The sequence below is a fragment of the Pelobates fuscus genome, chromosome 2 (genome assembly GCF_036172605.1).
Source record: "Pelobates fuscus isolate aPelFus1 chromosome 2, aPelFus1.pri, whole genome shotgun sequence".
NCBI lineage: Eukaryota > Metazoa > Chordata > Amphibia > Anura > Pelobatidae > Pelobates > Pelobates fuscus.
In genome coordinates, this window is record NC_086318.1 from 201,048,546 (window position 1) to 201,076,446 (window position 27,901).

The following is a 27,901-nucleotide window of genomic DNA, read 5'->3' on the forward strand; positions in this document are numbered from 1 at the left end:
TTGTTAAAAAAAATTTATGTGAAATTTTAAAGCATTATTATTTATATAATGCATTAATAACGAATGGGTCAGCTCCAGCTTGGATAACCAGAACCTCCTGGTGATGAAGATGTTTTATTTAACCCCTTAAGGACACATGACATGTGTGACATGTCATGATTCCCTTTTATTCCAGAAGTTTGGTCCTTAAGGGGTTAATAGAAAGTTGTTAAACGTTTCATGAATACTCATAATAAAAAAGCGCCTTTTCTTCAGAATGTCTTATCTCTTCACAAGCACACAGTATCCCTGAGCAAGATGAGCAGATTAAGAGTGAAACCAATGACTTAATAAAGTCTTAACAGGCAGCTACAGTGTTAGCTTCACTTCCTATTTCCTCACATGGTACACACTACCTCCCATCTGCCTGGGAAATAAGAACTCCATTAGCTGCTGTGCTTGAAAAGAGGAAGGCTTCATTTAGAAAGGGGAAGCCCAGTGTTGTGCTATTTAGACTGCTATATATTAAGAGTATGGGGAGGACATGGCTTGTGGAGTATTGCATTACCTTTGATTGAAGACATTAGAGGACAGAAACCAAGGCGGACAGATCTAGCTTTCGAGGTAAGTCGGTGCTCAGTAAAGCACTTTGTTGTCACAGCTGAGATACATGCCGCAGCATTCCAATTAGAATGTATGTGAATAACTACTTTACGTACAGTGATGAGTTAACCCTTTGTGTACAAGGTGGGAGTCTTGTCTCTTTTAATTTGTAAAACAAAAAAAGTTTTTATATTTTAAAATGACTGTGACATGTAAAACAAACTACTAGCAATTCTGACGCCTTAATAAGTTATGCATGTTCCATACTGCAAGATTTCTTACAAAAATGGAGTCAAAACAGGTGCAGCTTTAGGACCAAGTGTTCTACATAGCGCAATCACCATGGAAACCGTTGTAATGTCTCTAAATGTTTAGCGTTCTAGACCACAATAGAACCTAGTTTTCTTGATCTGTTCATAAACTACACACCCAAAGTCAATACGTAACTTCTAGATGTAACTATTACCCCTTGTATTCTCCCTTGTACAGTGCTGAGGTCCCCAATAGAGCTGGTTTTGTGACTGTCGTCACTCACTATAATGGATAAGGCATAGTAATACAGTTTGAGTGTATGCTGAATGATTTTAAAAGCCTCTAGCACTAGTTTAGAGAGTGTAAGTGTTGTCCTTTTTATTGATAACTAAAGTCAGAACGTATGTAAATATATCATTGTGTGTTTTGAGCTCCTGTCTTGCTAGTGAACTCATGGGATTGGATTACTCTGCCAATGCAAGCATCACATATTCCCATCTAATGATCAAGCACACACTGATTTCTATTCCCAAGAAAGGTGTCAATTTGTTGCATGCACCTTTTTGTAATCAAATGATTAACTCCATCAATGCCAGTAGACTCAGAGACAGACTGCATATATGATGTGTGATTAATCGTATTATAAATTCTGTTGGTACCTAAATAAAACTACAGTACTGCCAAAACTACAACTATGAATTCCCATCATTGCGGAAGCCTTGCTGGGATTGGCCTGATGTAAAAGGATTTGCTGAGTACTCTGGCATAAACGAGTGAATGGAGATACCTGATGCCCTTTAACTCTTCCCTACTGTGGTTTTAGACCTGTTTTGAAAAGGTGTAAATTGTGACCGTTGCTATGAAGTTGTTTTGTGGCACTGTGTCCCAGTTTACACTTTTGCACCCATGGGACTTTATTATAGAAATATCTGTGAATTCCCTGCAGCTTCATGTTGTACAATATACTGTCTACTCCACTCTGCTACCCCAAGTACATACTGTCTAATACTGGGAGGTGTGTGTGTGTGTATATATATATATATATATATATATAATAATCTCTTATTTAAAATGTGCTTCTTCTGGAGAGATCTCTTCTCAAACCAGGAAGTGTTTCAGCCAGTTCTGCTGTTAATGTTTTGTAGGTCTGCTGTGCTTATCTCATAAGCCGTGTTTTATGGGCACAACAATGGCTATGGGAGTTGTAGTTCCACATGGAAAAAAAAGTGACAATTGAACTGCAACTCTCAGAAACCTAACATTCTGTTTGGTAGTATTTGTTTATTTACTTTGTAGCAAAATCCGAAACCATGCATATTTGGGTAGAGGGTCAGAAAGGGGTGGGGTATGGAGCAAAACATAATGATTTAATACCCAACGGGACCTTAACCTACATATTGTACTAAATCTGTTTGGGTGCTTTAAAGTACCCTTTCAAAGTATTCCAAAAAGATTAAATACACTGACATAGAAGCTGTGGATATCCTAAACTGTGGCTGGAAAAGTATTCTGGCAGATACAGTTTCAATAATAAGTACATTAACACATATGCAGGCAATAGGCCTGTTAACATGTGATTTAGCATAATTATCTTTTCTGAAGTCACTCAGGGAAAGTATGCAAATATGACAAGTTATCTTGTGCCACCTGATTCTGACTCATATTCACCTTTAACCAAATGGAAATGCTGCTTGCATACAGAGTCGGTGGAACTTGTAGCAGAGTTTATGCTATTTTCAGTCAATCTCTCACATTTAAAGGGACAGTTTAATGTAGTGGCTCTGGTGTCCCTGCAGGCATTTTATTGTTTACATTGCTGCTTCTCTAGGTACAGTCACTGAGATGGCCGCTAGAGTTGCTTCCTAGTTCTGTGCTGCACAGTGTTCAGCGTCTCCGCTAAACTCTCCCCATAGAGAGATGCATTGGTTCAGTGCATCTCTGAGGAGGTTCCGACTGGTGCAACATGACGTTTTGCAGCACAAGCGCAATAGCCTTCCAATGCTTTCCTACAGGAAAGCATTGGATTGCCTGAGCTCATCTAGATTAATTATCTCAGCCATGGAGGCGAGGCCAGCCGCAGCAAGACTAGTCCAGTGATGGAGAAAAGGTAAGTAAAATTACCTGACCACTTCAGAGAGAGGGGTTGGGGGGGGGGATAAACATTTATTCCGGAACTATAGTGTGAGGAATACATGTCACACCTCTGCACACATTACTTAGACATTGCTTTATAATAATAGAGCTGTAATTTTGCTCTGCAATAGTCAAGGACTATGTATCTGTTTCAGAATAAAAAGTAGTCTTTTAAATCTATTTCTTAAACTAAATAAACATTGCCTCTCTTTGATTTTGGTAGAATGTATTTTTTTGTTTAAAGTCTCCATTAAGGTCTTCCACATTTCACAATTCGGTTATAGTCGCGGCAAATACATAAACAACTCTATGCAATAATAGGTTGCCATCATTAAAGGGACTGTTTAAATGGCAATAATAAAAACCTCCCTTTGCACGCATCTCCAGGTTTTTAAAAGGGGGGGGGGGGGGAGATATAAGGGGACATGGGGCATATAAGATATATTACAGGTGACAACTTAAGTCTTGAGATGACAAACTGGTCAAGAGTGTGACAACCAAACATTGACATCGGAACATGAGAGCATAGTAGCTTTGGGAGAACAGCGGCATAGCTAATGTACATTTTATTGTGACTAAGGGTCAGGTGAGTGGTACAACTGCCTTCTAAAAGTACCCCTAACCAAGGGGGCAGTGGGGGGGGGGGGGAGGATTGTGGGTGTTAGTGCAATCCCCGTACTAAATGGGTGAGTGCCCTGTCTACTAGAAGCCGGAGCTTCTATCAACGGGTGGATGCTAGATAGAAACATAGAAACATAGAATGTGACGGCAGATAAGAACCATTCGGCCCATCTAGTCTGCCCAGTTTTCTAAATGTATTATGTCTAGCCATACAACAGTCTAAAATATGGATAGTGAAACAGAATATGAAAATTAGTAAGCACAGTTAAACTACACACAAAGAGTTCGGACTACAGCTTCGCAGCTGTCCATCTCCTCTGTATTCAAGTCCCAGGTGAGGAGGTCGGTATCTTCCCAGACGTGGAGGGGACAGTTCTCTGTGGGTTTCGTGCCTGCGGGTTGGGTCGTTGTGCAGGGTCCGTATTCGGGTCAGTAGGTCCCAGTTTCAGTAAAAATTGTGGAGCTTCGGCCGGTGTAGATATTTTGTGTATAGTCCCCTCATGCGACACTACTAGGAACCTGGGTGATCTCCAGTGATATTCCATTCCGGCCGATCGGAGCCGGTTGGTTACAGGATTCAAGGCTCTTCTCCATTGCAGAGTAGCCCTGGTAAGATCTTGGTAGAAGGAGAGTGAGGAGCCTTCAAATGTTAGAGGTGACTTGCCCCGTAGTGCTGTCAGCAGGGATTGTTTATCTTGTGCTGTAGAGCAGCGGACTATGACATCTCTTGTCACTGGCGCCTGAGCTTTGCCTGAGATTGGCAGTCGGTATATCCCATCTAGGGAAAACTTCTTTGCTTGGTTTGGTGGAAGCACTGTGGCCACCATCCTCCGTATATAGTGAGGGAGCTCTTCGGGTGTGATCGGGTCGGGTATGCCCCTCATTTTCAGGTGATTGCGCCGTGACCTGTCGTCTAGGGCCGTGTAGTGGAGTGCTAGGGCTTGTTGCGTCGCTTGTAGGGTGAAGACAGTGTCCGATAGGGTAGACCGGCCCCTCTTGAGGTCAGTGATGTCGCCCTCAGAGGTTGCTACCCTGTCTGTTACAGCTTGTAGGTCTGCTTTTATCCCTGCCACATCGGCTGCTAGTATGCCTTTTATCTCCATGATCAGGTTACGAAAGTCACGTTGTGTGACCGGGGCCGATCCCTCCGTGTCCCCTGCAGGGTGAAGTACCTGTTCAGAGGTCGGGGCAGGTTGTGTCCCTTCTGAGCAGTCAGGCACATTCTCGGGTCCCGCCGTCGCTGCCATTTTGGTCAATGGCTGCTGCTGGAGCATGGACCCTATATCTCTGGTCCCAGAGGGTCTTTCCTGGTTCTGCCTCTGTGTCCGTCGCCCCATGATTGGTGTCCGGTTATGGAGGGGAGTGGGCAGGTAAGCCTCACTGTCTGAGTCCTCCAGGGGCTCCAGGCAGTCAATTAATGCAGATAGGTCTAGGCTTGTGGGTGATCTGTAGGCCCCAGGCCTCCGCTTTTGTCGTTTTGCTTTAGCGGTGTGTAGAAACGGCATGTGGTGTCTCTTGGTGTGCTCCGTAGAGTGTGCCGGTGTTTATGCGAGCATTTGTGGGGTGAGTCCCCCCCCCCGAAAACCCACAGTTTTTTCAGTTTTGCGATCGGAGCGATGTGAGATGGCGTCCGCTTCGGCTCAAGGTTAGGCTCCGCCCCCCAGCTTTGTCAAATGTTAACAGAATAAGCTGCATTAAACCACTATAGATTGCCCTATAATAACTTAGAAGTTCAACTAATAGAAATGAATCACGTTGTAATTTTGCCCATTACATGCAAGATTTCCTGTGACTGTACTTCTATAGTACTTATTACCTATGCTGTAACATTTAGATAAGCCATCATGCTAAGATAATTCACCCTAAATTGTATTTTTTTGTCAAGGTTGGGGAATTAAAAAATAAAATAAAATTTGTACTTGTGTGAGGGGCACGTGCAGTAGCCAAATCCACTTGACTCATGTGTGGGCAGGCTCCCGTGTGTAAAGGCCTGTTGTATAAAAATGTACATATTAAAAAAAAAAAAAAAAAATTAAAATATCCCTCTTCAATGTCCATAGCCTACTACCTATTGTCGCACCCTCAAACAGCCAGTATGCCTATAGTCCTACATAACCAATAGCCAGTTAGCCCATTTCCATTGCCCCCCATACATCTCTAGTGCCTGCAGAGTATACTGTGGTATTCAGTGAAGCTCCTTGTGACTTGCACAGATTTCAGCAGGACAGTCCCAACTGTTCCATGGTCTTCTGTTTTTTTTGGGGGGGGACACCAAGGAACTGGCATGCTTGATTGGTAAGCAGCCACCTTTTGGAATGGGTCCAACTCTTTGGGCAGAGGCAAGACACAATCATGCCACTGGTCTGTTTCTTTTACCCTCCCCTCCATTAGCTTCCAACTTCTTGGCATTCACAACCCCACACATAAATGGAATGCGGATTCTGTGATCGACTTGTCCGTGGCAAGGCTAAAAAGAAGAGGGGGGGGGGAAACTCCCTGTATGGTTCCAGGATCTACATGTCCACTTTGCTTGATAGGAATACCACAGCCCTGATGACTTGAAATATATGGTTGTAACAAGAAAAATGTAAAAAGAAACCATAGCTCCTCCTTCAGTCTCTCAGGAAGGGGTTTATTCATCTCACGCTCAGCTGTTCTATATTTCTAAGTGACATGTAAAAGTCAACACAACTGACTTGAAATAGCTGTGTAAGAAACTGAACACCCAACAAAGTAAAAGGTAGATTTGAAACATTTTATTAATAAGAATGCATTGTACTGCGTTACATTTAGGCTAGAATTGTGTTTTTTATTATGAGTTATATATTATGTATTTAGTATCTTATGGCTAATGAGCTTTTATGGTTTGTGTGATTTTTAGTGATTCTCTTCATCATATTTCGGAATATTTTTGTTTATTATTATTATTATTAAACCGTTATGGCAATAACACCCTCTTAGTCATAGTCACAAAAAACCCTATTTTATCTACTACACAAATTTTTCCTTAAAAGTACAGTTTTCAATATGCTTAACCCCTTAAGGACCAAACTTCTGGAATAAAAGGGAATCATGACGTGTCACACATGTCATGTGTCCTTAAGGGGTTAAAGGGACACTCCAGGCACCCAGGCCACTTCTGCCCATTGGACCCAAACCACCGCCGAGGGACAGGTAAGGGGGTCTCAGGTAAGTAACTGAAGGGGTTTTCACCCCTTCAGCAACCAGGGATTGGGAGGTAGAGGGGACCTGCAGTGCCAGGAAAATGGATTGTTTTCCTGGCACTGGAGAGTCCCTTTAAAGTAACACTGCAAACACCAAAAACCCTTTAATTTTCTGACGAGCTTTAGGTGTTTAAGTGTGTGTGTGTGTGTATGTGTGTATATATATATATATATATATATATATATATATATATATATATATATATATGTATATGTATATATATAGAAAAACTGATGAGACAGAGCACTCCAAAGGACTTGGTGAAAAATTATTTATCTGTGTGCAAAGGAATCGACGTTTCGACCCGCAGGTCTTTATCAAGATCTTGATAAAGACCTGCGGGACGAAACGTCGATTCCTTTGCACACAGATAAATAATTTTTCACCAAGTCCTTTGGAGTGCTCTGTCTCATCAGTGTTTCTACATATCCACGCTCTGCAGCACCGAGGCATTATTTGAGAAACTTTTCGTCCAGGTAGAGTGCCAGATTTCGAACTTGTGTGTATATATATATATATATTATGAACTGTAGTTTACAGCAGAAATTACTTTCATAGGGAAGCCTTGGTTCCTGTGATTCTCTGCTGTTGGTGGATCAGTGTTTGCTGCACACGTGCCATACCTTGATCAGCCACAATAGTAAAACCACCTGCCTGATTTGGAGTAGGCCTTCCTCCAAGTAGAAACACTGCACATCAAGAATCCTAGCACCATGACCACTTCAAATCACTGAAGTGATCATGGTGATTGGAGCAGGCCTGATGCAAGGATTTTTGCTGCCCTAGGCAAAAAAATTATATGCCACCCCCTCACAATGTCTTGCCCATGTTATGACATCACATATGCCCCATCCCTGAGGGACTGCTTCTACAGCTGTCTGGGCAACTGACCAGTATTAATGCTCATTGTTTGGTCTGCCTGGACTGCTCATTTGCCCAGACTGCAGTAAAGCCAGCACATGCTGCGCATAGGCATGTGCAGCCCATTTTATTAGGGTGTGCACCAGGAAATTCTTTCCCTGTGCTATTTTTTTATTGTTAGGTAAGTGAACATTTATTAGAATGTTTAGTGGCTGTGTGGTGTGTGTGTGTCTTGTGTAGGATGGATGAAAGTGTTGTAGCTATGTGTGACGTGTATGTTGTGGCTTTCTGTGAGTGATGTATAAGGCTGTGTAATGTGTGTGTGTGTATAGCTATCAGTGTCTGCGAGTGGGTTGCTGTGAGTGGTATGTGCAGCACTGTGAGTATCTGTTAGTAATACGTTTGGGCTGCTGTAAGTGTTATGTGCGGCAATATGTGATGTGTAGAAAATTTATGTGGAAAGTAGTAAAATTTCTATTTCGTACAAGGTGGGAAGGGAGATTCAAGTTAGCTCCCCCTCAGCCCAATATAGCAGGGTGGGTAGGGGAGTAATACAGTTTCGGCAGGCAGGGTGACACAGCGCCGGGCGCCTCAATCGCTCTCTTCAGTGCTGCTGCGGCGTGGATGCTGCCGCGGCACATGTAGAAGCAGCGCCCCTACCAAATATGCGCCCTAGGCAGGCGCCTACTTCGCCTGTAGGTGGCACCAGCCCTGGGTTGGACTAACCCTTTAAACAAACACTGCAAGCACCATCACAACTGCAGTGCCCCAGCCAAACGTTTCCAGCCTATCTTTGAACTATCCCCTTTTACTTTCTTAACCCCTTCACGACTGGTGACGGACGAGGTCCGTCATCCTGGGGATGCCCTTAACGACGGGTGACGGACCTCGTCCGTCACGCGGTAAAATTAACCCCAGATCGCCGCGATCGTGGGGTTAATGGTGCTCCGGTCTGCCTCTGCATTAGAGGCAGACCGGGAGCACCGGATCGGGCTGTCAGAGTACATGTGCCCGCTCTGACAGCATGCCAGAGCGGGCACATGTGCTCTCTATACTCACCTCCGCCTCCCTGCACTTCCGGGTTCAGTGTGAAGTGCAGGGAGACGGATCTGCAGTGATCCTGCCCCCTGGTGTTAAAAAAAAAAGTTAAATTAAAATCCCACCCCCCCTTTACCCATATTAATAAAAAATTAACCCCTTCCCTGCCAATTGATCACTGACTACAGGGATTACATTTTAATATGATCTGATTTTTTTTTTAACCCCTGAGGGTTAATTCTTTTTTTTTTTTTAACCCTCAGGGGTTAAATTTATTTTATTAATTAATTTAAATATTTTAAAATTATAAATTTAGCTAGCTGGGGAGGGTGGAAGTTAGTGGGGAATTGGGGGATTTGGTGTTAGGCTAACTAGGGGTTAACATTAAAAAAACGTTTCAAAATAAGGTTTAAAAAGTTAAAAATTAAGTTAAAAAAAAGTTTTAATAACGTTTAAGTAAAAAATAAAAAAAAATAAACCCTTTACCCAGTCCAAATAAAAATTAACCCCTTGCCTGCCAGTCTATCACTGCCTACAGTGATCAAAATACAGATCACAGTATTATACTGTGATCTAATTTTTTTTTAACCCCTGACGATTAACTTTTATTTATTTTTTAACCCTCAGGGGTTAAATTTATTTAATTAACTAATTTAAATATTGTATAATTAAATATTTTGCTAGCTGGGGTGGGTGGGAGTTATGGGAAAATGGGGAATTTACTGTTAGTGCTGCTTACTGCTAGTTAGGGGTTAACAGTAAAAGAAAAAGCTTAGAAAAATGTTAAATCTGTAAAAAAAAGTTTTACGAAAGTTTAGGAAACTTTAAAAAAATGAATAAGCAAAACAAAAGTTTAAAAAATAGTTTTAAAAAGTAAAAAAATACATTTAATAACGCTCATTACCACTACACCTGGTACAAGCTAGCGGAAAAATGATCCCACGCTAAGGTTCAAAATATGCCTTTTGAAATGCCCTGGGATGTCTTCTTTAAGAAATGGTATGGCTTTATGGGGTATTTGGATTATATAGCCTGGTAAAATACTCTAAAATGGGACATGGGCACAGCGTAAAAATGTAAAGTTTGAAAAAAAATGGAATGGCTGTGTCCCAAATGTGCCCCTCCGATGTCCACATATACCTGGCAAAGGTACATACGGGGGTATTTTTGTACTCAGCCGACATAGCTGAGCAACATATAAAGTATTATAGAGTGGTGGTACACATAAGGTTTGCAAAATATACTGTGCAAACTCACTTTGTGTGTCAAAAAGGCAGAAAAAACGCTTATTACCACTACACCTGGTACAAGCTAGCGGAAAAATGATCCCACGCTAAGGTTCAAAATATGCCTTTTGAAATACCCTGGGGTGTCTACTTTAAGAAATGGTAGGCCTTTGTGGGGTATTTGGATTATATAGCCTGGTAAAATACTCTAAAATGGGACATGGGCACAGCGTAAAAATGTAAAGTTTGAAAAAAAATGGAATGGCTGTGTCCCAAATGTGCCCCTCCGATGTCCACATATACCTGGCAAAGGTACATACGGGGGTATTTTTGTACTCAGCCGACATAGCTGAGCAACATATAAAGTATTATAGAGTGGTGGTACACATAAGGTTTGCAAAATATACTGTGCAAACTCACTTTGTGTGTCAAAAAGGCAGAAAAAACGCTTATTACCACTACACCTGGTACAAGCTAGCGGAAAAATTATCCCACGCTAAGGTTCAAAATATGCCTTTTGAAATACCCTGGGGTGTCTACTTTAAGAAATGGTAGGCCTTTGTGGGGTAGTTTGAATTTAAAACTTACGAAGATGCTTGGAAATTGCACATAGGTCCAGCGTCAAAATTCAAAGTTCTGTAAAACTGATATGGCTTGGTCTCCAATATGCCACTGTAGCTTCACAAAATAGTGCCAAAGACATACAATGGGGGTGTCCTTTTACTCAGAAGACTTAGCTGAGCATAATTTGGGGGGTTTGAACTTAGTGGCACATATGAAATATACAAAATGCCCAGCAAAAATGCAATCCGTATGTAAAAAATGCACAAAATTATTTTTTACCACATACTTTGGCATGTAATGGTAAAAAAATGGGGGCATGTTAAGGCACAATATGCACCTTATGAGATACCCTGGAGTGTCTACTTTTACAAATGGTAGGCCTTTGTGGGGGTTTTTGAACAGTCAAACTGTTATAATACCCCAAATGGAAGCATAGGCTCATTAAATCCGTCTCTCAAAATTCTACTGTGAATACTGAAAAGGACAGGTCTCCTGTATGGCACTGTAGCTTCACAAAATAGTGCCAAAGACATACAATGGGGGTACCGTTGTACTCAGCAGAAGTAACTGAACACATAATAAAACTTTGTACAGGAATAGCACACAACAACTTTACAAAATACACATGAGAAGTTCTTTGTTATACGTTTGTGTGCGAAAACCCCCCAAAAACACAATTTTACTCCAATATTTAGCAGAGGTTGGCGGTAAAATGGCTACGTAGAAAGTGTCAAAACAACCTTAGGTAAATAGCCTGTGATGTCTACTTTATATAAATATATACTTTTGTGTGGCAATTTTGTTTTATTTTATGGCTATTAGGCTTACAAGACAAACATACCAAATTCTAAAATCGCTCCATATTAAAATTTTATTTTACTCCTTGTGCTTTGTGACCTGTAACTACCAAAAAAAACTTAAAATCCCAGACACATTATATATTCTGTAAATCAGAACAAATGAATTTATTTTTAATTACTTTCCTTAACCTGCACTAATTATGCACACATTATGATTGCAAAAACTGTAAAAAAAAACAATATTTTTCATTTTTTTTGCATTTTTCTGTATTTTTTTTATAATAAGTAAGCATTTATATATTTATATGTTATATCAAATTAAAGCCCTTTCTGTCCTTTAAAAAACAGTATATAATATGTGTCGGTGCAATAAATGAGAGAGATGCAAATTGCAGTTGAACGCAAACAGCAAGAAAATGCTAAAATTGCTTGTGTCATTAAGTGTAAGTCAAGCTTCTGAAGCTCTGTCCTTAAGGGGTTAAAAGAACACTACAATGTAAGGAATACAATATTGTGTTCCAAATGCTACAGTGTCTTAGAGCACATTTAGATTCAGCTCGCTCCACCTTCAAAGTAAAAGTTTTTATCCACATTTATCCCAGTGCCGAGACTCCTTCAGTGCTGTTGCCCAGTCCGCCTCCCATTACATCTTAGGGGAAGCATCCCTTCCACTATGAATGTCAAATCAATTGCTCCTTATAGAGGAGCATTCGGGGCGAAGTCAGGGCTGTCTTTAATATGGATTGGACCCTGGGCAAACATTTGCTTGGGCCCCCTGAACCCTGTCGTCCCCTCCCTGGCATGCAATCATGCCCCCCACCCCAACGCAGAGGCGGACGTAAAGTAGAGAGGGCTCTGGTGCATTAATTATTTTGGGCAAGAGGGGGCAAAAGGTAGATCCCCATCTGTCATGCAACTCCAACAATGCTTTGTCAGCTGGGGCGCTACCATTTTCCCATGCATGTAGGGTTGTATTTAGCACTGAGCAGTATTTGTGTGTTTGAGTGTAAGCATGTTTTTGTATGGAGTATGTTTGTGTGAATGTAGGGGTGTTTTTTTATGTGGAGATGGCATTTAAATGCAAGTATGCATTTATGTGTAGTGTTGGTTTATGAATACACTGGTGTGTCTATATATAATTTTGTTGTTTTTAAAAAGGTGTGTTTATATGTAGTATTGAAGTTTGAATGCAGGTGTGTATTTGCGTGTAGTGTTGAATGCTGAGATGTATGCATAAATACACATGCACTGTCACAAACACACACACACAGTGATACACATACACACACAAACACTTGCAGATACAAAGATATACACAATCATACAGATGCAGCTATACAGACACATTTACACACACTGACACACTGTCAGGATCGGGACAGGGATCCAACACGCAGAGTACAAAGAGTGGAAAGGTACGTATACCGGGCCTTAGAATGGCCGGACTAACGTACCGAGAGTAATAGAGAATAGTCAGAGACAAGCCGAGGTCGAGGGAACGGGAAGACAGATAAGCGAGAGACAAGCCGGGTCAAGGGAGAACAGAGAAGCAGGGAAGTACAACAAGCCGAGTCAAAACCAAATAGAGCAAACTAGAATACCAGAGCACTGAGTGACTAGACAAGCTAGAACCACGACAGGGCAATGAGCTGAAGAGAGAAGTAAGCTTAAATACCCTGGCTCTGGATGGTAATCACGCCTCTGACAAGTGCCGATTGGATATCGGACACTTGAGTGACAGGTCGCTCGTGATAGCGTCATGACGTCACGTATTGAGCGTCCTGCTAGAAAAGGATGTGGATTCCTCGCGGCCGGTGTTTAAGTGGCTGGATGAACCGCGAGGAACGGAGGAAACAGCTCGCCTGGACGGATAAACCACCAAGTCTCTACCTCCCTTAGAGGTAGAGACCTCAGGTACCCTGACAGTACCCCCCCTCTCAGATACGCCCACCGGGCGGAAGGAACCGGGGCGAGATGGGAAGCGGAGGTGAAATGCTCTGCGAAGGCGAGAAGCATGAACGTCCTCCTGAGGTACCCAACTCCTCTCCTCAGGACCATATCCCCTCCAGTTGACCAGATATTGCAATTTTCCCCTTGAAATTCTGGAATCAACGATGGAGCTTACCTCGTACTCCTCCCGACCCTCCACCTGAACAGGACGAGGCGAGGAGACTTTAGAGGAGAATTTGTTGCAAATAAGAGGTTTCAACAAGGAGACATGAAAAGAGTTAGGAATGCGTAAGGCAGGTGGCAGAGCAAGGCGATACGCAACCGGATTGATACGAGTGAGAACCCTGTAAGGGCCTATGTAGCGAGGAGCAAATTTCATAGATGGAACTTTTAGTCGAATATTCTTAGTACTTAGCCATACCCTATCCCCAGGAACAAAAACAGGAGCCGCTCTTCTATGCTTGTCAGCGTGTTTCTTGAACAACGAGGAACTATGTAACAGAATTTGCCGAGTCTGATCCCATAATTTCTTCAGGTTGGCGACATGATCATCAACCGACGGTATCCCCTGAGAAGAGGAAACCGAAGGAAAAATCGAGGGATGAAAGCCATAGTTCATGAAGAAAGGGCTAGAGCGAGTTGAATCGCAAACAAGGTTATTGTGTGCGAACTCCGCCCAAGGAATCAGACCGACCCAATCGTCCTGGTGTTCGGAAACAAAGCAACGCAGATACTGTTCGATCTTTTGATTGGTACGTTCAGCAGCTCCGTTAGACTGAGGGTGATAGGCCGAGGAGAAGTTCAATTTGATGCCCATTTGAGAACAAAAGGATCTCCAGAAACGTGAGACAAATTGAGAGCCTCTATCAGAAACAATCTCCGAAGGAATCCCATGTAGGCGAAAAACCTCTCTTGCAAAAATCTCCGCCAATTCAGGAGAAGTCGGAAGTTTAGGTAATGGCACGAAATGGGCCATCTTAGTAAATCTATCCACTACCGTGAGAATAACAGTCTGTCTCTTGGAAGCAGGCAAATCAACGATAAAGTCTATGGACAAACAGGACCAAGGTTTCTCAGGAATGTCCAAGGGGTGTAACAGGCCACATGGAGATGCATGAGGTAGTTTAGTCTTGGCACAAGTTTCACAAGCTGCGACGAACTCCTCAATATCTTTTCGAAGTGAAGGCCACCAGAAATCCTTGGATATCAAAGAGTATGTCTTGCGAATACCAGGATGACCAGCTATTTTACTTTCGTGAAAACACTGTAAGAGCTCCAGTTGAAGTTCAGGAGGAACAAAGTTTTTTTTTTTTTGTAAATCTCTTTATTTGTTGGTTGTAGGATAAGATAACAAGTCGGCTCGCAGGCCGTCATGAAAAAACAATTGACATACAAATGTGGTTTCGGACAATTTGAATCATAAATCATCATTCCAAGTAGCAGAGCTCCATTATATTGTTGCGATTTGTTTCATTTTCCCTCTTTTTTTTTTTTTTTTTGGGATAATACAACTAAGGGAAATATAACAGGAGGGTTAGGCTCGCAGGCCTTTGGTAATGACAAACGTTGTTTCAAGACATGTAAGGGGAGTAGAACGGGGAGGTTAGGCTCGCAGGCCTTCAGTAGTAACAAACATAATTTCAGGACATGTTTACGCCTTATGGCCCTCTGTAAGCATATTAGCAGTGTTGTGGGTCAACTTTTATTTTTGTCCCAACGTCATATGTATTATGTAATTCGTTTGTAGTAGACAGCGTCTACGAGCTCTCCCTGTCGCTTATGGGTGTCCACATTCTGTATGAGGACCTATGGCGGGTGGCCTCGCACGTGATATGTACGTAGTGGGCCTGCGTCATGTCAGTTGCCTATGTATTCTCTGCTCTCATGTCCCGGTATATTAGGTCTGGTGGGGTTTCATGTGCACCCTGTCCGAGCTGCCCTCTCCGTCGTTGTGCCGTATGTCTGCTCTCAGTTCTGCCGTATCTGAATGTGTGTCCATGGGTAGCATTTACAGTGGTAGTGTGTCTTGTTTGTTTTTCTTCTGGTCGTGTGATCGTGGCTTGTTTTCAGTAAAATCAAATGTAGGTGCTTGTATATGGTATGGAAGGTGAGTGTATTATAGTCACAAGAGTCGTGACCTAGAAGAAGGGAGAGGGAAAAGGGTAAGGTTGCGGGTATTGAACTATGAATTGAGACGTGGGGTCCGCCCCGAGGCTCCGGGCCCCCCCCCCGTGCCACCTTATCGAATTCTGGACACATATGCGAACCAAGGGCGCCACAGCTCTGCGTGTCTGTCCCCTCTGCCTAGTAGAGATGCCTGCATCGCCTCTGCCCCCTGAATGTCCTCCACTCTGCGTATCCATTCCTCCACACCGGGGGTCTCTGTTTTTTTCCAATATATAGGGATCAGAGCCCTGGCAGCGTTGAGTAGGTGGCGTAAGATCGATTTTTTATACCGTGCTATCGGCATTTGTGAAATATGCAGTAGAGCTAGGGCCGCGTTCCATTCGGGTATCTCTCCCAGGACGTCAATTATGTTTTGTCGTATTAACTCCCAGTAGGGAGCAAGAGCGCTGCACTCCCACCAAATATGGATCAACGTGCCCCTTTCCTCTTGGCACCTCCAACAAGTTGGAGGGGTTGGCGGGAAGATCCTGTGGAGGAGCGCCGGTGTTCGGTACCAGGACGCGATGATCTTGTAGTTTGTTTCCTGGTATAGTGAGCTGATGGTGCTCTTGTGTTGCCAGATCAAGGCGTTCTCCCACTGTGTGGGTGTGAAGGTAGTGTTGAGCATGGTTTCCCATTGTCTGCGGAAGGTGTTGTTTTCCGTAAGGTGTCCAACTAAGAGGTGTTGATAAAATATGGAGATTGCTTTTCCCACGGGTTTGCCTTTTTCGCACAATGCTTCAAACCACGTCAGGGTGCGGTGTAGGCGTTCTCTATTACGCATGTGTTTGTAGAAGTGTGTCACTTGCATGTACCTGAATGCTATGAGCTGGTTCCAGGGAGTATCCCCTAGGAGGGTGTCCAGTGCCTTTATGTTGCCGTCCTGTAGTATCTTCATGATTGGGACATATTCGCAGCCTCCTCTGAAAGGGAGGGACGTCAATGTGAGCTCCCCCCCTATTGCGTCGTTGTAGGTGATGGACAACATGGGGCTTGGCGTGGGTGAAATGTGTACTTGTTCCCTCATGCGTCTCCAGTTGGTGAGCGTTTGTGCTACGATATCTTCCTTTTCCCGGTCCAGGTTTGCGTTCACCTGTGTCCCCCAAACCGCAGCCTGTAGATGTGCCCCCCGTTCCTCTTGTGCCAGATTAACCCATTGTTTGCGCCTTTGTGGGTCTGCGTGTAGGTCTAGGATGCATTGAAGGACAGTGGCCTGGTGGTACCTTTTAAAATCGGGTAGTGCCATGCCTCCTCTGTGTCGCGGCAAGCATAGAATGTCATGACGAAGTCTCGAGCGTTCGCCTCTCCATATGTAGTGGATGACCGCTGATTTTAGCTTGGCAAAGAATGATGGGGGTATTGCTAATGGGATCGTCTGGAACGGATATAGGAGTCTTGGTAGGATGTTCATTTTCAAGACTGCGATCCGCCCATGCCAAGATACATGTGGGTATGCCCATTTATTTAGGTCCGCCATTATAGTTTCCAGTAGCGGCGTAAAATTTTGTGAGTACAGGTCGTTCGGGTCTCTCGTTATCCACACCCCGAGGTATTTCATCCTACCGGAGCACCACCTGAAGGGAAACAGAGATGCTAGAGCTGAGTATTCCTCCTCCGGTAGGTTGACGTTAAGTACTTCACATTTGGAAAGGTTAAGCTTGAAACCTGCCAATTTGCCGAAGTATTCCGTCACTGCCATGATGTTGGGCATCGTGATTCTGGGGTTAGTTACAAAAAACATAAGGTCGTCCGCGTATGCGGCCACCTTATGTTCTGTGCCCCGCCAGGAGAGTCCCTGAATGTCTGGGTGTTGTCTGATCGTCTGTAGTAACGGTTCCAGGGAGAGGGCAAACAGTAACGGTGAGAGTGGGCAGCCCTGTCTCGTGCCGTTGGAGATCTTAAACTGTGCTGTGAGCGCTCCGTTTACTCTCACCGCTGCCCTTGGTTCATGGTATAGAGCGCGTATCCAGGTGAGGAGTTTAGGCCCCATTCCCAAGTGGCCTAAGGTGGCGAGCATGTAGGGCCATTTCACCCGATCAAAGGCCTTTTCGGCGTCCGTGGAAAGCAATAGGAGTGGTTTTCGCATCGTTCTCGCCCTGCGCTGGATTGCGAACAACCTCAGGGTACTGTCACGTGCCTCTCGGCCGGGTATAAACCCCGTCTGGTCTGCGTGTACCAGCGATGGGAGGACCCTTTGGAGTCTGGTTGCTAAAACCTTCGTGAACAACTTGGTGTCCACGTTTAGCAATGAAATCGGGCGGTAGCTGCCGCAGGCCGTCAGGTCTTTCCCAGGTTTTGGCAGTACCGTTATTATTGCTGCTAAAGATTCTTTTCCGAAGTTTTCCCCCTCCGCCACAGCATTGATGGCTTTAGTCAGCCAGGGCAGCAGGATCGGCGAGAAGGTCTTATAATACCCGGAGGGTAGGCCATCGGGGCCTGGTGCTTTTCCCGTTTTGGTGGATTTCAGGGCTGCCTGGATGTCTTCCGGCGTGACTGCAGCGTCCAAGTCTCCTGCAACGTCTGGATGTAAGGTTTTCGTCACAGCCTCCCTTAAGTAGTCCTGGGTACTGCCATGTTCGGGTATCCCGTCCATTTCTCCGTCCCGGTCCTGTAGGTTGTACAGCGATTGGTAGTAGCGTCGGAATTCTTCAGCGATCTGGTCCGGGAATGCCGTCGTGGCGCCCGAGGGGAGTCGTAGGGTGCGAACCTGCGTGCGGTGCGTATTGCCTTTCAGGAGCCGTGCCAAGTATTTGCCACCTTTGTTGGCATGGGTGTAGAAGAAGCCCTTCGATTGTTGCAGGGAACGTAGGTGGCGTTTTGTAAGGAGGTCCCTCAGTTGGCGTCTTGCCTGCATTAGTTCCCCGTATGTTTCCATAAGCTGCGTCCTCTTGTGTTGCTGCTCTAGCTTCGTAATCGATTTGTAGAGGTCTGCCATTTCTCGAGTGGTTTCCCTTTTCCTTTTAGATGCCATCCGAATGAGGACACCCCTGATAACACATTTGTGGGCCTCCCATATAGAGACCGGAGAGGTTCCTGGCGTGTCGTTTTCCTGGAAGTATCGTATCAGTTCTTCCGATATTTGCCCGCGCACCCCATGATCCAGAAGGAGGGCCTCGTTGAGTCTCCATGTCCAAGTGCCAGGTCGGAAGAGTGGCGATTCGAGTTCAATGGTCACGGGACCATGATCTGACCACGTTGCCGGGTCGATTTTGGCGGAGAGGAGGCGCGTTAGTCCCGCTTGTCTTATGAAGATGTAGTCGATACGCGAGTATCTATTATGTAGCGAGGAGTAGTAGGTGTAATCCCTTGTGGTGGGGTGAAGAGTCCTCCAACAGTCCACAAGATCCATGTCTCCCAGGGTCCGGTGTATGGAGCGTATATGAAGTTGGGTGATGCTGCTATGGCCCGTTGATGAGTCTACGATGGGGTTTAAGGTGGTGTTAAGGTCTCCCCCTAGGATTAGCGTGCCCTCGGAGAATTCTCCGAGTTTGCCCAGTGTCGTCCTGAGAAATTGGGCTTGTCTCTTATTGGGTGTGTAAACGGTAGCGAGCGTGTAAAGCATCCCCGCAATGGTCCCTTTCAGGAACAGGAAGCGTCCCTGGTCATCCTGTAGGCTGTCTAGCAGCGTGAATTCCAGATCTCCAGCGATCAGGATGGCCACGCCCGCCCTTTTGGTCATAGGGTGGTTGCAGAAATGGTTAATCGGGTAATGTCGGCTCCGGAGTGTAGGTGCGGCGTTCTTTTTGAAGTGTGTTTCTTGCAATAGCGCGATCGAGACGCGTCTCTTCTTCATGTCTCGTAATATGTGGGTTCTCCGTTCGGGCGCGTTCAGGCCCCGACAATTAAGGGTGAGGACAGTCAGGGGAGCAGGGCGATACGCCCTCGTGTCATTGGGTACATTGCCGTTGGCCATCGTTCGGTGCCCACCCCCGTTGTGGTCAGCCCGTTTCAGGTGCCCGGACCCCCGTCGCGCCCCCCCAGGTAAGAGGGCAGTAGTAGGGCTGGGATGGGAGGGGTATGAGAGAGGGTACAGTGGGTAATAGGGTGGAGAGGAAGGATAGGGAGAGAGAGAAGAGAAGGAGATTGAACAGTTGCCCGACTAGGCGGGTACTGTGACCGGGATAGGAGATATCTCGGTCTGTCAGCCTCTGGTGAAGAGGTGGCTCGTGCTACGGACAGTAGCCCCGTGGGTTTGCCCCAGTAACCAGACCAGTAGGTCAAAGCCCGTAGGGTGCCGCCGTATATGTGTAAGCACGAGTGTGGTGTGAGGTGAGTGGTCCGCACCTGTCCAAGTTGGAAAGAGTGTGTGTCTTGTTCAGAGAGCTCGTATCCGCCGCTACCCGTGGTGGCTAACATTCTAACATGAAATAAAAGATCCATCTCAAACATTTGGCCAAAGCCATATTTAACAATAAAACAACAACATAGGGTACATTTTTTGTAATACAGAACACCTGTGATTGCGTCTATCTCGGCTCCATGGTTGTCTGGCGTGTGCCAGTGGATTTCCCTTGGCCTGCGCCCTGATCCCCCTCACGGGCCCCCCTCAGATCTCGTGCTGTTGCGGGGCAGTACAGCATTAATCACATGTGTGCTATAGGGGTTGTCATCAGTCCTTCACTACGTGCGTTGACCCCCTCTTTCCCATGCGTCACCTTATTGAGTCTCGGGTTGCAGTGAGTGTGTAGCAGTCATACCCCTTCTGTGGTCACCTTAAGCGTCAGCGTTGCGTTCTGTTCCCTATCGTCCTGTAGTTGTCTAAGTCTCGTCTACCAAAGGGCTCCGTCCTCCCCTGTAGTCCGATGCAGTCGTGTACGTCCCGGGTGGTGTCTCTGCCAGTTAGTGTGTGAATGTCCCCTGTTAGGCTTCCCTCCTCCCCCCCCCCTTCCCCCCCATTCTTTCGCTTTGTGTCAGTCACTGATTCCTTGCTACTTTCTCTTGCTCTACCTGACCCTGTCTGTCGGTTATGGCTGTTCACGTGTGCGAGTCCTAGTGGTACTTTTTCCTCATGCTACAGCGTGTACCCTTACTATTGATTGCCTTTATTCTGCCCACCATCCCTGCATGGATGCTCAACATTATATAGCATGCATTGTGAAAAGTGTCCGTGACCCTTTCTCATGCTTCAGGGGCATACGTCCTTTGGGATTCGGGCGTAAGGGCTATTAATAACATAAGTGGTAGTGCACAAGGTGGCGCCATGGTTACGTCTTTTGGTGGTCCGGTGGGTTAGCATTGGCTGGATAGCCTAGTTCTTCCAAGTGTGCATTGGCCCAGTGACCCGGTGCGCCCCCCCCGCCCCCCCAAACCCACACCACCCAAAGGAATGCAGGAGGGGTGTAGGCAGCCACATAGAGGCAGATTGGAGGCCCTCCAGAGTCCCATTGGCCAGTTCCCCTAATAAGGGGCTCCTGCAGATATCCCCGAGTGTGAACAATGCCGCCCCGCGGGGCTCCCCATCGGAGTGTCGCGCCACTGAGGTCTCATGTTGGCAGCCAGATCTCCTTCAATCCCCACCTCAGAGTCCCAACTCTTGGCGCACTTGTATTTCCCTCCCCTCCCCCATTAACCCCCCTCCCAAAGCCAACAGTATGATTGCTATGTGTACGTGCGTGGGGGGTGGTAGATGATGAAATGGCCGCTGTCCCCATGAGGGTTGCTAGGTAGTGTCGTGTGACTCCCCTTGTTTACCAAGTACTGTTGTGTGGTGGGGGGCCCATATGTAGTTCAGGGGTGGTGAGTTACCTTACCAGGTGCTGCCATGGGCCGATCATCCGCTTGGTGTGTGGTGTACTGTATTCACTCAGCCTGTTCACCTCTCCCCGGGCGTCTCCGTTGCAAAGGTCCCGGCGGTGATTGCCCCCCTCGTCTGCGGGCTGCTCTTTGTATCCTTGGGGCCGGTCTGGAAGCGTCCAGAACCCAGTCCGTAAACTGGATATGTGGTATGTTCAGGGCGTCAAGGAGTCGTGGGATGTCATCCGGCCAGCTGGCCGTCAGCCATTTATCTTGATGTCTGGCCATCAGGGCAAAAGGAAATCCCCATTTGTATTTAATATTGCGTTCACGTAGCGCATTGGTTATTGGTTTGAGTGCTCTCCGGGCTTCCAGCGTGTAAGGAGAGAGATCATTGTACAGGGATACGTGAGTGTCCTGGAAGGGCCATGTTGGGCGTTCCCGGGCTTTTCTCATTATCGCGTCTTTAATCGGGAACGAGTGTAGGCAACAGATCATATCTCTTGGGCCCTCCTCAGCGGAGCGTGGGCGTAGGGCCCTATGTGCCCTTTCAAATTCAAACGCTGGCGGGGTATCAGTTTGCAAGATAGAGCGGAATAAGTTTGTTAATACCTCTTCAGCTTTCTCTCCTTCACCTGCTTCAGGGATCCCCCTTATTCTTATGTTGCATCTGCGGCCTCTGTTATCGAGGTCCTCCAGATTCCTGCGCATGTGTAGGATCACGTCCCCTTGCCTGGCTATGGCGACGTCTGTCGCGTTGATCCTGGTGGAGTTATTTTCTGCCGCCTGTTCTAGGGCCTGGATGCTGCCCGCATGGGCTGTTACCTCTGTACGGAGGCCCGCTATTTCTGCCCTCAGTGCATCCTGTATGGTGGTGGTTAGGGTGAGGAGATCAGCTTTGGTAGCCATAGCTGCTGCTATGCGCCTCAGTTCCCCCTCAATCCTGTCTATGGCCGTGGATTCTCCTCCCGTGGCTAGGGCTGATTGGTGTGCGGCCGGGGCCGGGCTTTCATCCCCGCCGCCATTGCCACGTGGCGGCTGCAGAAAGCCGTCCATCGTACCTTGCTGCGAGCCTGACTGAGGGTCCCTCTGGGCTTGCGGGTGATCGGAGCGGCGGTTACGACCCATTTGTCGTGCTGGCTGATGCGGGATCGCTGGAAACAGGTACGGGTGCGGCGGAGCACGGTGCCTAAGCTTCCATCTTGGTTGGTGTCCAGGCCACGCCTCCCCAGGAGGAACAAAGTTTCTTCCCTCAGGAGTGTTTCCGGGAGCTAGATGTTGTGACTTCAAGATCTGGTCAAGTAGCGGAGAATGAATTTTGAGACTGGTATTAGCAATAATATTGCATTTGGGTACAATGGAGGACATAAGTGGTTCAACTGAAGCAGAGGGCTCATATTGGCGAGATAGCGCATCGGCTTTAGAATTCTTTGACCCAGGTCTGTAAGTCAGAACGTAATTGAAATGGGTAAGAAACAACGACCAACGAGCCTGCCTGGAGGACAACCGCTTAGCCTCTCCGATATAAGACAAATTTTTGTGGTCAGTTAGAATGGTAACAGGATGTAATGTACCTTCCAATAAATGTCTCCACTCTTTCAAAGCCTTGATAACCGCTAGTAATTCTCTGTCACCAATGTCATATCTGCTTTCAGTACCGGTCAATTTTTTAGAGAAAAATCCACATGGATGTAATGGTTTATCAACCCCCAACCTTTTGAGATAGGACAGCACCTAAACCAGTCTCTGATGCGTCTACCTCAAGTAGAAAAGGCAGAGAAGTGTCGGGGTGAACTAAAATTGGAGCGGAAGCGAAAAGCTCCTTGAGAGTTTTGAACGCAAGGAGAGCTTCAGTAGTCCAATTCTTAGTATCAGCCCCCTGTTTGGTCATATTAGTGATAGGTGCGATAATGGAAGAATAGCCCTTAATAAAGCGCCTGTAATAATTAGAAAAACCAATAAATCTCTGTATGGCTTTAAGACCTTTGGGTAAAGGCCACTCTAGAATGGATTGGAGCTTATCCGGATCCATCTTAAATCCCTCCCCAGAGATCACATAGCCGAGAAAGGTTACCTGGGTTTGATCAAAGCTACATTTCTCCAACTTGCAGTACAAGCCATGCTGGAGAAGCTTGTGCAAAACCCTCCTGACTTGCTTGTGATGAGTCTCAATCTCACTAGAATGAATGAGTATATCATCTAGGTATACAATGACGCAATCTTGCTGAAATTCCCTAAGAACCTCATTTATCAGATCCTGGAATACAGCTGGCGCATTGCATAACCCAAAAGGCATAACAGTATATTCATAGTGACCATATCGAGTATTGAATGCCGTCATCCACTCATGTCCCTGCTGGATTCTCACCAAGTTATATGCCCCTCTGAGGTCTAACTTGGTGAAAATTGTAGAGCCCTTCAAACGATCGAAGAGTTCGGTGATCAAGGGAATCGGGTAGGCATTTTTAATGGTTATCTTATTCAAGCCTCGATAATCAATACAAGGTCTCAAAGAACCAGCTTTCTTTTTAACAAAAAAAAATCCAGCCCCGGCAGGGGAGGAGGACCTCCTGATGAATCCCTTGTTTAAATTCTCGTGAATATACTCCTCTAGAACTGAGTTCTCTTTTGTAGATAATGGGTATACATGACCTCTGGGAGGCATGGTACCAGGGAGTAGGTTAATTTTGCAATCAAAGGACCTGTGTGGGGGTAAGGTATCGGCTTTCTTTTTGTCAAATACTGCCTTTAAATCTAGATACTGAGGCGGAATTTGTGTCTCTGTAGGATTGTCAGAGGTAGTCGATGTATTAGTTAATCCGAGAGGTAAGACCTTCCGCAAGCATTTCTCTTGACAATTCTCTCCCCACGAAACTATCTCCCCTGACTCCCAATTAATAATAGGGTTGTGTCTCCTCAACCAGGAGTACCCCAGGACTATGGGAATAGACGGAGAAGAAATGAGCATTAAGGATATATCCTCTTTATGTAGGATGCCAACAGTTAAGTTAATCGGTATGGTCTCATGGAAAATAACAGGCTCAAGTAACGGTCTACCATCGATGGCCTCAACAGCCAGTGGTGTCTCTTTTAACTGGGATGGGATGGCATGCTTGGCAACAAAACCCTGATCTATAAAGCTCTCAGCAGCTCCAGAATCGATTAGTGCCATAGTCTTTACTACTCCCTTCTCCCACCTCAAAGAAACGGGTAACAGAAGCCTGAACTCTTTGTAATTGTGAATAGAGGACAAAGTAGAAACACCCAAGGCCTGTCCTCTAGAGAAACTTAGGTGCGAGCGTTTCCCGAACGATTGGGACAATTTAGGCGTAAATGTCCTCTGACTCCACAATACATACATAAACCCTCCCTTCTTCTGTACTGTCTCTCTCTCTCTGTGAGATGAGTACTGCCTATCTGCATAGGTTCAGAAATACGTAAGTCCTCGAACTCAGAATTTTGAAAGGTAGGCGCTAGTTTAAAGGAGGGTCTACGGGTCCTATCTCGAGTGTTCTGCCTCTCTCTTATGCGTTCATCAATACGAGATATAAAAGAAATTAAATCCTCCAAATTCTCAGGGAGTTCTCTAGTAGCGACCTCGTCAAGAATTACATCTGATAACCCATTCAGAAACACATCTATATAAGCCTGTTCGTTCCACTTAACTTCTGCCGCCAAGGACCTGAACTCTAGTGCATAGTCCACAAGTGTTCGATTGTCCTGTCTAAGGCGCAACAGTAATCTAGCTGCATTGACCTTTCTACCAGGAGGGTCAAAAGTTCTTCTAAACGCAGCTACAAAGGCATTATAATTATAGACTAGTGGATTATCATTCTCCCATAAAGGATTGGCCCATCTCAGAGCTTTCTCAATGAGTAAAGTAATAACAAATCCAACCTTCGCTCTATCTGTAGGATAAGAGCGGGGTTGTAATTCGAAATGAATGCTAATCTGGTTCAGAAAACCACGGCACTTCTCCGGTGACCCGCCATAACGTACTGGTGGGGTAATACGGGAAGAAGCACCTACAGTGGCTACCTCTAGACCTGAGACTGCAGGAGAAATAGAAGGAGTACGTGTCTCCTCAGGTGGGTTACTAGCACGAGACAAAAGTGCCTGTAGTGCTAGAGCCATCTGATCCATCCTATGCTCCATGGCGTCAAACCTGGGATCAGAAGAACCAAGCTGACTGTTTGTACCTGCAGGATCCATTGGCCCTGTCGTAATGTCAGGATCGGGACAGGGATCCAACACGCAGAGTACAAAGAGTGGAAAGGTACGTATACCGGGCCTTAGAATGGCCGGACTAACGTACCGAGAGTAATAGAGAATAGTCAGAGACAAGCCGAGGTCGAGGGAACGGGAAGACAGATAAGCGAGAGACAAGCCGGGTCAAGGGAGAACAGAGAAGCAGGGAAGTACAACAAGCCGAGTCAAAACCAAATAGAGCAAACTAGAATACCAGAGCACTGAGTGACTAGACAAGCTAGAACCACGACAGGGCAATGAGCTGAAGAGAGAAGTAAGCTTAAATACCCTGGCTCTGGATGGTAATCACGCCTCTGACAAGTGCCGATTGGATATCGGACACTTGAGTGACAGGTCGCTCGTGATAGCGTCATGACGTCACGTATTGAGCGTCCTGCTAGAAAAGGATGTGGATTCCTCGCGGCCGGTGTTTAAGTGGCTGGATGGACCGCGAGGAACGGAGGAAACAGCTCGCCTGGACGGATAAACCACCAAGTCTCTACCTCCCTTAGAGGTAGAGACCTCAGGTACCCTGACACACACACACAACCTGGCACACATGCAGACACACAGATGCACACACTGACACACACGCAGATACACTGACAACATACAGATACACAGACACACACAATGACAACATACAGACACACAGATACATAACCTGACAAATGCAGATACACACATTGGCTACATACAGATACATGCACAGGTATACACACTGGCACACACACAGATACATACTGACAACATACAGAGACACACTGACACTGTGACAGACACACTGACACTGTGACAGACACACTGACACTGTGACAGACACACTGACACTGTGACAGACACACTGACACTGTGACAGACACACTGACACTGTGACAGACACACTGACACTGTGACAGACACACTGACACTGTGACAGACACACTGACACTGTGACAGACACACTGACACTGTGACAGACACACTGACACTGTGACAGACACACTGACACTGTGACAGACACACTGACACTGTGACAGACACACATACTGACACTGTGACAGACACACATACTGACACTGTGACAGACACACATACTGACACTGTGACAGACACACATACTGACACTGTGACAGACACACATACTGACACTGTGACAGACACACATACTGACACTGTGACAGACACACATACTGACACTGTGACAGACACACATACTGACACTGTGACAGACACACATACTGACACTGTGACAGACACACATACTGACACTGTGACAGACACACATACTGACACATACACAGACATACTGACTGGCACACCGACATACATAAAGACACACACACAGACATACTGACTGGCACACCGACATACATAAAGACACAGACATACTGACACACACAGACATACTGACACACACAGACATACTGACACACACAGACATACTGACACACACAGACATACTGACACACACAGACATACTGACACACACAGACATACATACTGACACACACACACAGACATACATACTGACACACACACAGACAGACATACTGACACACACACACAGACATGCATACATACTGACACACACACAGACAGACACTCTTCAGTTTCCTACCTTTGAAAGAGGCTTCCTTCCCTGGGGTCCAGTGTGCTGGCTGTGGTAGTTGGGAGTCTGGCTCTGCTTGCTCCCCCTCCTCACTGGATCCTGGCTCAGCAGCCTCCCGCGCGGCCCGATGTCTGAGGTGGGAGGAAGAGATTCGCGGACGTCACTTAAAGGGCCACAGCGACGACCGGATCCCTGCTGGAACATGCTCACTGGGTGGCCCTAAGGGTATGGGCCACCCGGTGGGCCCCCTTAGTGTGTGGGCCCCGGTGCAGCCGCAATACTAGGTAGGGAAATATTTAAAAAAAAAAAAGGCAGCGGGGCCCACGGGGAAGCTGCTTTGGGCCCCCCATGAGTAACTGGGCCCAGGGCAGCTGCCCCGTTTGCCCCTCCTTAAAGACGGCCCTGGGCGAAGTGTGCATGTGCATCCCATTCAAATGTTTCTCATAGGAAAGCATTGAATTCCGTGCTTTTCTATGAACTGCACTTGGTCACATGACAGTTTCACTTGGTCGTTGCATAGGAAGCACCTCCAGTGGTCTGAGTGCATTTAGAGGTCCTTTTAACCAGTTAAGGATGGCGGGCGTGTTATGCCGTCCTTTGGGACCCGGCTCTAAACGTCGGTGGGCGGCATTGCACGTCCACGCCGTCCAGGGGACTTACCTGCTCGCCGGCAATCCCACGCCGGCGAGCGTGATGGGGGGACTTACCTGGCATCCCAGGGAGTCCCCCTGCTGCCGATCCGGCCCTCCTAGGCCATGTGATCGCGAGGTATACATAAAAAAAAAAAAAATATATATATATATATATATATATATATACAGAAAGTCCAGAGAATTTAATTTGCTAGCACTATATTTAACCCTGTAACTTTCCAAGACACCATAAAACCTGTACATGGGGTTACTGTTTTA

General features: G+C 46.0%; 1 protein-coding gene across 2 annotated transcripts in view; it reads left to right on the forward strand.

Annotated features, from left to right (window-relative positions):
* Positions 1-471: 471 nt before the first annotated feature.
* STX11 (syntaxin 11) overlaps positions 472-27,901 on the forward strand; it is a 48,709-nt gene continuing 21,279 nt past the window's right edge. For both annotated transcript variants that reach the window (XM_063441156.1, XM_063441155.1), the window contains exon 1: positions 472-603. The gene's annotated coding sequence lies outside the window, so the exon portion shown is untranslated. The remainder of the gene's footprint in view (positions 604-27,901) is intronic.